Genomic DNA, 10,000 nt, shown 5'->3' on the forward strand with positions numbered 1-10,000 from the left:
ATTATGCAACGAGGCTGGAATTTCGTGGAACTTTGCCATGCCTCTTATGCCCGGGTATCATGTGCCTTATACTCTTGAGAAAGGTATGTCTCGTGTATGCTGCGAAGTGTGTCGTGGTTTATGCAAGGATTTTTTTTTTATTATTATTTCTATTTTCTTTGGATTTTGCATTCTCTCTTTTCTTCTTTCTTTTTTCTGTCTGTCTGTTTCTCTCGTTCTCTCTCTCTCTCTCTCTCTCTCTCTCTCTCTCTCTCTCTCTCTCTCTCTCTCTCTCTCTCTCTCTCTCTCTCTCTCTCTCTCTGTTTAAAATAGAGCTGCTCAGAAAGATTCACGAGATTTTGAAGTCACAATGAAGTCTTTGGTTAAATAATGACCCTAGAATAGAGCTGTAAATTAAGTATGTAGAAGAAGGTACACGTTTTTAATATCGAAACGTAAAAAAATATATATATATATTTGGATTGTAGAATTACTCCTGATTCATCTCTCTTCTCCATCCATCATAATGAACTCAGCGACGTATTTAACAATGACTCGCCATCATTATAGACAAAACAGGTCTCCCGAAGCAACTGGCAACAGCGCAGGCTATGGCTACCCCAATGTGTCTGGCAACTGTGGCTGTCGTCGTCCAGGGTTGCCATGGTGCTGTTCCAGGCCCCGTTGCCGTGTCCGCGGGTCTAGTGTTCCAATAGACCCGCGTGTTTTAGCTTCGGCAATCCCTTCGTCAAAACCAGGTGTGGAAAGGCTAGTGGACTCGAAACCTGATGAAAATGAGAGGATAAGTATAGATAAATAGATAGGCACGGGTAGATAGACAGACAGAAATATAAATACATGAATTAGTAAATACACGAAGAAACCCCAGCAATGTTGTATTAGCTAACACAATGATTTAATCAAGGATTCAGGCTGAATTGTATAGCTAAAAAGATGTCATTAAGTGAATGTAGTTGATTCAATCGAAGAAAAACAATTAACCTAATCAGAAAACACTAACGATAACAATAAATATCTATTGCAGATTCTCCAGCAGAACACTTCAGCCTCATGGTCGGTATTCAGGACACCGTCGTTTCTATATTGGCTCTTGTTCAGTATCCTTACTTCACCTGGGATCAACACCAGTACTATTTGGAAAGTATACTTTATGGGTTCACTGGTAAAAAAAATCAGAAAGATATGCATGAATATATCAAAAGGAATTGGGTGACATTTCGATCACACACATGAGTTATATATTCTGATATACCTGTGATCGGTATATGATTTGATTACTTTGTTTAATTGCTTTGTTGTATTCATTATCTTTCATATTTTTTTCTATCCCTTCTGCTTCTTCTAATTTATATTACTAACGGTATCATCATTATAGTTTTATTACTATTACTATACTATGACTGCTCAATGTCATGTTATCGTCATCAACATCATGGCTATTATTATTTATATCATCATCTTCATCATTATTATCATCATTAGATAATCTGAACATACCACAGCCTATCCCCCAGGTCATGGGATGCTTCTTAACCGGCTTAATCCTCAGTCTGGCCCTCCCTCTTCACCTGCACTCTTCTGGTTGCGGCGTATCTTGCAACCAGAAATCAGCATTGCAGAGGAAGGAAGTGCCAAAATTACCAGCTGAGTGCTGTCCCTTACAGCTCTTGAATCAAGGTTGTTGCGTCAGGAGTCTGGTTGATTAACGTGTTTTGATTGATTGTTAGAATACCAAGTCTGAAACAGTCTTCTGTTATTGGAGTGTATGGTAATCTTCAATGCAAAAAGTTAAAGGTCAATGTAGCAAATGTTAAACAACAGTATATAATAGTAGGAGGCACTATGTACGAAAGAGAAGAAACTACGACCTAAAGGATGACAAAAGATAATTAAGTCATTATGAATGACGATTATTCCCTTGGCCTAAAAAATAACATTCCCTTGACCTAAAGAGTAAAAGTAAAAAGCAGAATTATTGATCAAACCAAGCGAAAAAAGGCTTAATTCTTTAAGCCAGCAAGGGTATTTACCTCCTTCCAGAGGAACAAGATCTTATCAACAAAGGATTTTTACAGTGATTTTAACTCTTGTTCGAGTGGGTGATAACCATGGAGAAAAGTCGAGGTTGATAAAGTGAAAATTAAATACATTTCGAATTGATATGAATTTTTTTTTCTTTTATGATATTTTGCAAATTCTATCAATAAAATCTATAAAGAGTTTAACTTTCTTTGATATCTGAGTCCTTAATAATGAACTCCTAATGTCTCCTAATCATATTTCCTATGGTAGAATTTCTAATATTTCGTCTTTCTCTTTACTAAAACCTCCAAGAAAAATAATAGCAGCATGTTCATAATAAAGGAGTAAACACATATAAAAGGATAACCACGCACATGCACCAACACATATATATATGATTTATAAATTGACAAAATACTGCGAAGCGGGAGAAAAAGCGAAGCAAGGAATGCTGTAATGTTGCCCGATATCCCTAGCTTAGTCACCCCTGAAAGCAAGCAGGGAATCGTTTTCTACCAACAGTATGACTATCATAGAAAACGTATAATTTTTTCTTAACCCAACGTCACTATAATAAAAAAAAGAGTTTATTTATTGTCTTTACACATAGATGGCTCTACAAGCGCTTAGTCACCAAGGAGTCGGCTATTAGTCCTACCTATCTCATCCGTTTACCCTTTTCCTTCATTTTTTGAAAGCTTCATATCTATTATTTTATTGTCTTTGATGACATTAACATTTCAATAACAAATTAATAATCATAATATATTTTTTTTAATGATAATAATGCCAATATTAACAGTACTGAAAGGAAAAACACCATTTTCCCGCCAATTCAAGGAATGGGGAAATCAGGATCGGTCACTAAGGCCTACTGAGAGACTCCTTGCCGGCTGAGCACACGTGGAGCCATCTGTATGTAACAAAACTCACTAAAATCTAAAGGGGGGGCAATAAATCCGCTGACGTTGGGTTAAGAGTATTATTGCCGACCCATTAAGATTTAGTCCACGTAATTTAGGGAGATCAAGAGAGTCGAGCGATGTAAATGAGGGGAGGGTGATTCACAGAGGGTAGAACTTTTACCTTTTATCTTTCATTCAAGATTTCTTTATGAATTTTTTAATGCACACGTACATGTACACATATAACTTACAGTGTAAGTATGCATATGTATAAATGCACTCACACACATACACACACATAAGCACACACACAAACACGCAAACAACCCGCACGCAAACACACAAACATGAACACATAAAAACACACAAACACACACACACATGCAAACCCATGAACATAAACACACAAACATGCTAAAACACAAACATACACACACACGCACACATGGAAACACACAAAAATATACATACACAAACACACACATGCGTTGATGTGTATATATAGATTTCTTTTTCTTTTCTTTTTTTGTAGTATTCATCTATCCGATACATTATTATGTTTAGTAATAATACTTTTATTTATATTTCTTTTTATTCCTTTATTTATTTTATTTTATTTTTTTTTTTTACAATTCAGTTAAGTAATATTTGATATGAACAGTTAAAGCCAAAAATACATTTTCCTCACTAATGGTTCTTGGCCTTGCCCTTGCCTCCAATCTTCTGCTTGTCCTTCCCTCGGCTTTTCTTCTCTTCCATCTCCCTCTGCTTCCTCTCCTTCTCCTCCTCCATCTCCCGCCTCCTCCTCTCTCTCCTTCCTCTCGTCCGAGCGCTTGGCTCTCCCGCCCCCTCGCTGGGCGCCCTTCTGGTTCTTCCTCTCCCTCTGCCTCAGCCTCTGCCTCTCGGCCTCCGAGGACGACGAGCACTGGTCCTTGAGGTGGGTCACCAGCTGGTTGAGCCCACTCACGCCCACCTGGGTCGTGGTCACCACCTGCCGGTCCACGAGAGAGCTCCACATGCGGGGAAGCTGCTCCATGAACTGGCTCTTCATGGGGCCCGGACCGGCCACCGCGATGCTCTCGACCAGGGGAGACTTGTCCTGCGCCAGGAAGGCCCTCTCCATGCGCTCGTACACCGCCTTCAGGTGGTTCTAGCGGCTCTCCTCCGCCAGCCGTGCCCGAAGCTCTTGTCGAACTTCACCTCGAACGAGGCCACAGCTTCCCGAGTGCCAGGATGTGGTGGTCGCCCTGGATCAAGAGGAAGCCATACGTGGCGTCCTCGTTGTACTCGGCCTTGAGCGCGGGGTCCTTCCTTCGCGGCCAGTCCTTAGCCTTCTCCTCGCTGCAGCTGGCGGCGTCGTCCTGCCCTGCCGTCTCGGGCGAGGGAGTGGGATCCTTACGGCCGCGGCCGCTCGTCTGGAGGATCTCCAGGACGCTGAGGGCAACTCCCAGCAAAGAGTCCTTGTCTTGGTCCACGCCGAGCTCCTTCCTCAGAGAAGGAATGTCGGCCGCCTCCAGCTCGACGTCTCTCTGGCCCTGTACACGGAGGAGTTCGTCGGCGATGCCAGGGATCATGGCAGCCTCGAAGCGGGTGCCGCGCTTCCTCTCGAGGCCCTTGCTCGCTCGCTCGAGGCCCTGCACCAGTTTCTCGCGGCTCAGCACGTCCTTTGAAGACGAACCTCTATGAAGCTTTTAAATTGCCTGTTCTGGCTAAGAAAGCCTTTAGACTGCTTGCTTTTGGTCAACAAGTAGTGCTGGCGATGACTCGACCTGCCTTCACAGAACGAGTGAAAACATGTCTTATCTCTCAGAATGACACAACGAGTCGAGGACCGCTCTTAAGAAGTTGAAGATACGCATGCGCAATGGTCAGTGAATTTCTTAAGAATTTTCTACATTTTATTTTTTTACATCTTTCTTTTCTACATGAATTTAAGCTGAAACCTTCTTTTATATTCCTGAATCGACAGAAACAAGCAAAAAATATGCGTGTGTTGCTGTTATATCAATTATGAAATCAATGAAAAAGAAATAAAACATTCAGAAATCTAAAAAATGCACGTCCTTCCGGACTGGTTTTTCGCACTCATCTAAAAAAAAGACTGGACCGAGCAACCCATTGTTCCATTTCCTGAAACTCTGAATTTGATTTCCGCCACCTTAAGAGGCCCAAAAGCCCTGATGTAAACAATGTAGTGTACTGGCTGCCGTCACATCGAAGATGCCAAGTTGCAGCACGTTTGCTTGCATTAACCGTACGGGATCAAAAAAGAGTGAAAGTACTTCAAAGAAGATAACATTTCACAAGCAAGTGCTCGCTTTGTGCCTACCTGGTTTTATACTTAATTTTACAAGGCCAAGATTTGACTTGGTCACCTCTAGGTCACAACTCGAAACGATCGAGTATGACAGGATTTCATTCAAAGAACTAAGTTCCTGTAACTCAGTTAGCTAAAATTTGAGAATAATGAAAGCTAAACATTGATTTAATGAAGATTTAGCAGTCTGAACACTGACACTGAACGCCGACAGATATTAATATTTGACGAGGCCTCGCGCCTTGGCGATGGACTTCCTCTCTTGACGAAAGGATAAGCACTTAGCAGTTGACTTTCAACTATCACAAATAATTAGCTTTCAGTCTCACAGGTTTCCGAAAGATCTACAATCCAGGAATGGATTCAAAATCGTCGTAGAGAGAATTATAATCCCTCATGTCATGCCACAGTATGCTCACAACATTTTGAAGACTCGTGTTTTGACAAAACTGGGCAAACAATTCGTTTGAAACAAGATGCAGTACCGACCATCTTTGCATTTCCATCACACCTGATAAAGGTACGTGTAGCTTGTATTCACGAATATTATTGATTCTTCCAATGTTAGCTAATTACCATCAGTTAATTTTCTAAGAGTTCACGTATACGTCTGCATAGCTGACCGATTCAAAACGTAAGTATGTGGTACAATAGAGCCACATACCCTTCTTTGCCTGTTCAATCCTGCCAAGGCTTGCAATCTTCCATAGATGGGGTTGAAGCAATTGCCAGACAGCATCACTTAACCATTAGGCCTAGACATTCTTGGCTCCGGTGTAATACAGGGCACCGAAAAATAAGCTAAAAATGACACTGTTCATGTGAATTCTTCTATCCAGATTCCCTTAATGAGGTTGTGATGTTCACAGACTCCATGACGTCCTGAGCTACGTCCGTGGCTTCCTAACACGCGCTTTTGCCTTTTTGCACCTCCTAAGATGGCCGCCAAGATGCCCATACCGGCTTCACATTACAACTCCAATTGCTCGATCCAGTCTCTTTTGAGATCAGTGGCTTTTCGCAGCGGCGCCATTTTGTCTGACGAATTATGAAAAAAAACGCGAAAATTAATAAAACGTTAATTGTTAACTTTCAAAATCTAGGCAATTGATGGCAAATTTTAATTAGACTCAGAATCCCAACACTGATGCGCAGATAGAGAGAATTTGAGAAAATAGGAAAGATATACGGAAAAGCAGAAAGAACTCGAGGAAATGACAGAGAATTAGAAAAAAAACGAGAGGAAGTAAGAGAAGAGAATAAATGCGAGAAAATAAGAATAACCATTGAGTGCATTAGCGACAAAAAAACAGGGAGAGGATTGCGAGAGAATAAGGGAGCAATTAGAAAAGAGGGAGGAAATAGAATGCGAGTGACAGAGAGAGAGTAGGAGAGAGAAAAAAAAACAAGGAAGAATTCGTGTTTAATTAGAAAATAATGGAAGAAAATATGATGAAACCGACTCGTTCGGTGAAAATGAAAAAGACTGTGTGTGTGTGTGTCTGTGCATGTATCCATGTGCGCATGCGTGTGCATGTGTGTGTGTGTGTGCTACATATATACATATTTTGAAGTAGTTTTTGTATATGTTGCGTTTTATGTGTATGTTGCGTGTGTGTATGTGTGTGTGTGCGTGTGTGTGTGTGTGTGTGTTTTGTGTGTGTGTGTGGTGTTTGTTGTATGTGTGTGTTGTTTGTGTCTGATTATATGTAGATAATTTGTTTGGTGTTCTACTCGTATGGTTGGTTGTGTGTCTCATGATATATGTAGATAATTTGTTGTGTTGGTCGTTGTGGTTCTGTGATTATGTTGTGTGTGTGGTATGCATGTCACTTGCATTTGCGTGTGTGGGTCGTTAGCTAAATATCACATTGCGTGTGTATGCCTGCTCTGCACATGGTGCAGTATGTTCCTCCTTTTCAGGTACGGACCATAGAATACCTATTCAAAGGGACGGAACCCTTTCCAGAATATTAAGTAAAACCTTTTCCCCAGAAATCAAAAGCTTACTTTTAAGTACTTTTAATTGATATTGATTTTTTTAAATAAAAAACACAGTTAGCAATGAAAATAAATCGTGACGTTTCGAATTCTTCACGAGTTCCTCTTCAGAAGGATAATAAACCGAAATGGATTTATGGAGAGAATTTTGACAAGAATATATAGTGGCAGAGAAAGAACGAACAAAGAGCTACAGGTCTCAGGAGGAGGGTCAAGGTCGAAGAGTCTGGGGAAGGCTTTGCTATTTTTACGAGGAGGTAAGATCATCCAAGTCCCGTTGACCAGCACTCAAGTTAAAATTTTGGCAATTTTTCCAATTAATAGAACTTCTAGCATTTTTCATTCATACAGATTCGCTGATTTAAGAATTAATTCAGCGTTTTTCCAGTTGAGCTGCTTCATCTCGTAAATGAACGAAACGCGCATTTGATTCTCTGGCATATTCAACATCACGTTTATGTTCATTAATATTTTTTCTCGAAAGCTCTACTAGTCTTGCCTATGTAAAAATACGTTACTGTGTTTGTGTCACTCTTCTCATTGTACAAAAAAGTATTATTAACGAAGGATTAAGATAGATAAAAAATCACTAAATAAATAAAAAAACAAGATAAGGGATCTGATGCGTCCCGTCTTGGCTACATAATCGATGCCATTAATATATTTTCAAAGATTATTTCGCAGTTTTCCCTCGCACATTCTATGCCTTCTTCTGGACCAGTATCATCGCTAATGTTCTTGAAATTTTCTGCGGATTAAAGTGACCAAATCTTAACGCTAGAAATCATATAATAATTTTCGTAAATTTGTTGGTATCGATGACGCGCAGGTTTTGTGTTGATTTGTCAAGATTTTATTCATTTTTCCATCTCGACTATTGTTCTCTTCACACTACACATTCTCTTCATCGTTCAAACACACACACACACACACACACACAAACACACACACAAACACGTGTGTGTGTGTGTGTGGCTGTATAAATGTTTGGATGTATCACAAGATACTGTATATATATACCAAGAAATGACACGTGTGCAAGCTCTGTGCTCACCTCCTCCTTTCTTCTGCCCAGACGATGAGATAAGGAAGAGCTTTGGCCAGAGAGGCTATCCCTCCCTCGACCCAGGGGCTGGAAATCTCGGCCAGAGGAAGGCAAGGCAGCGTGGCAGTTGTGCCGCGCCAGGAGGAAAGGCTCGACTCGCTCCTCCAAGCCAGGGGGCCCGTCATTGTGCGTATGTGCGAGCATGCATTTTGATGGGTGCTTTCGGGGGAATATTACCTGTTCAAAGTGTAAGACGTGTGTGCGTGTGTGTGTGTGTGTGTGTGTGTGTGTGTGTGTGTGTGTGTGTGTGTGTGTGTGTGTGTGTGTGTGTGTGTGTGTGTGTGTGTGTGTGTGTGTGTGTGTGTGTGTGTGTGTGTTTGTGTTACAGTCAAAGTGTGTAACCGCCATTTCGTGTAATGGTTGAAAATTCTATCCATTTCATGAAATGGCTGTTTCACTCAGTCAGTTCATGAAACAGCTAAAACATTCAGTCATTACTTGTTGCAATGCGTGATCTGGTAATCATTATTACACACTTGCGTGTGTGTTTCGTATTGCGTAACCTCTATTTCGTGTTCTGTATGTCACGCTAGAGGCGGCCATTTCGGTCAATGGTTGGACAATTCTATCATCATGAATGGCTGCCAGCACAGTCTCAGACCGTAAATAATCTCCACTCAATGTCAATTGAGATCATATCTACGAATTACTATTGTCTATATTTGTCTATAATTGTAATAACCTATTATCTACTTCATGTTCTTATTATCCCTAGCAGATTACGCGACGCTCACATCTATCCGTATTCTCACTAATCTGATCTAGCATAATCCAATACTCATAAATCCCCTCATTTACATCCATGTTTAGTGTTGTGTATTTATCTATTTTTTGTCGTGTGTATTATTTTATTATCTATTTTGTCTATCTAGTGTTTGTTATGTTTTCTATTGTTGTGTATGCTGTCTGTCTATTATTGTCATTGTATGCTATCGTGTATGTATTATCGTATTATTGAGTGTGTGTGTGTGGTGTGGTTGTGTTGTGTTGTATGTTGTATGTAGTATGTATGTATTATGTATTATGTATTATATTATTATGTATGTATTATATATATATATATATATATATATATATATATATATTTATATATATACACCGCCTGATGCTCCAACCTGACCTGACCCTCTCCTCGCTTCCGTTCGTCTGTCCTCACCTGCCCCGCGTTGCCTCTCTTCTCTCTCTTTTCTACCCCCTCCTTTCCCTTTCCTCTTCAGACATAACTCGACAATCATAGTAATTGAACAGAAGTAAAAGCTTATATATTATACACCTTAAAATAAAATACAGGGAAAGGGGAGGGGTATATATTTTTTGACAAACTCCATTACATTCTTATCTCATGGATCTTCATGACCAGTTCATGTAGTTGGTTCAACAGAAAATGGATTTATTCTTCAGCTTAGGGGGTTAATTGATATTCAGTTCCTAAAGAATTTGGCACTGATTAACTTTTTTCACTACCGCATTTATTTGCATTATTCAGAACCTTATTCTTTGCAGGTACGAAGTTCTTCAGTGTGGAGACATTGAAAAGCTGACCAAGAAAAGTCTACTATGTGACCATTGAGGGTACTTATGACATCAAGAGGGCACACATTGCAACAGGGCTTGGTGGACGTGGCAGAATGAAGTGCAGTCTTGAAGCAA

This window comes from Penaeus monodon, chromosome 4 (assembly GCF_015228065.2).
Source record: "Penaeus monodon isolate SGIC_2016 chromosome 4, NSTDA_Pmon_1, whole genome shotgun sequence".
Taxonomy (NCBI): domain Eukaryota; kingdom Metazoa; phylum Arthropoda; class Malacostraca; order Decapoda; family Penaeidae; genus Penaeus; species Penaeus monodon.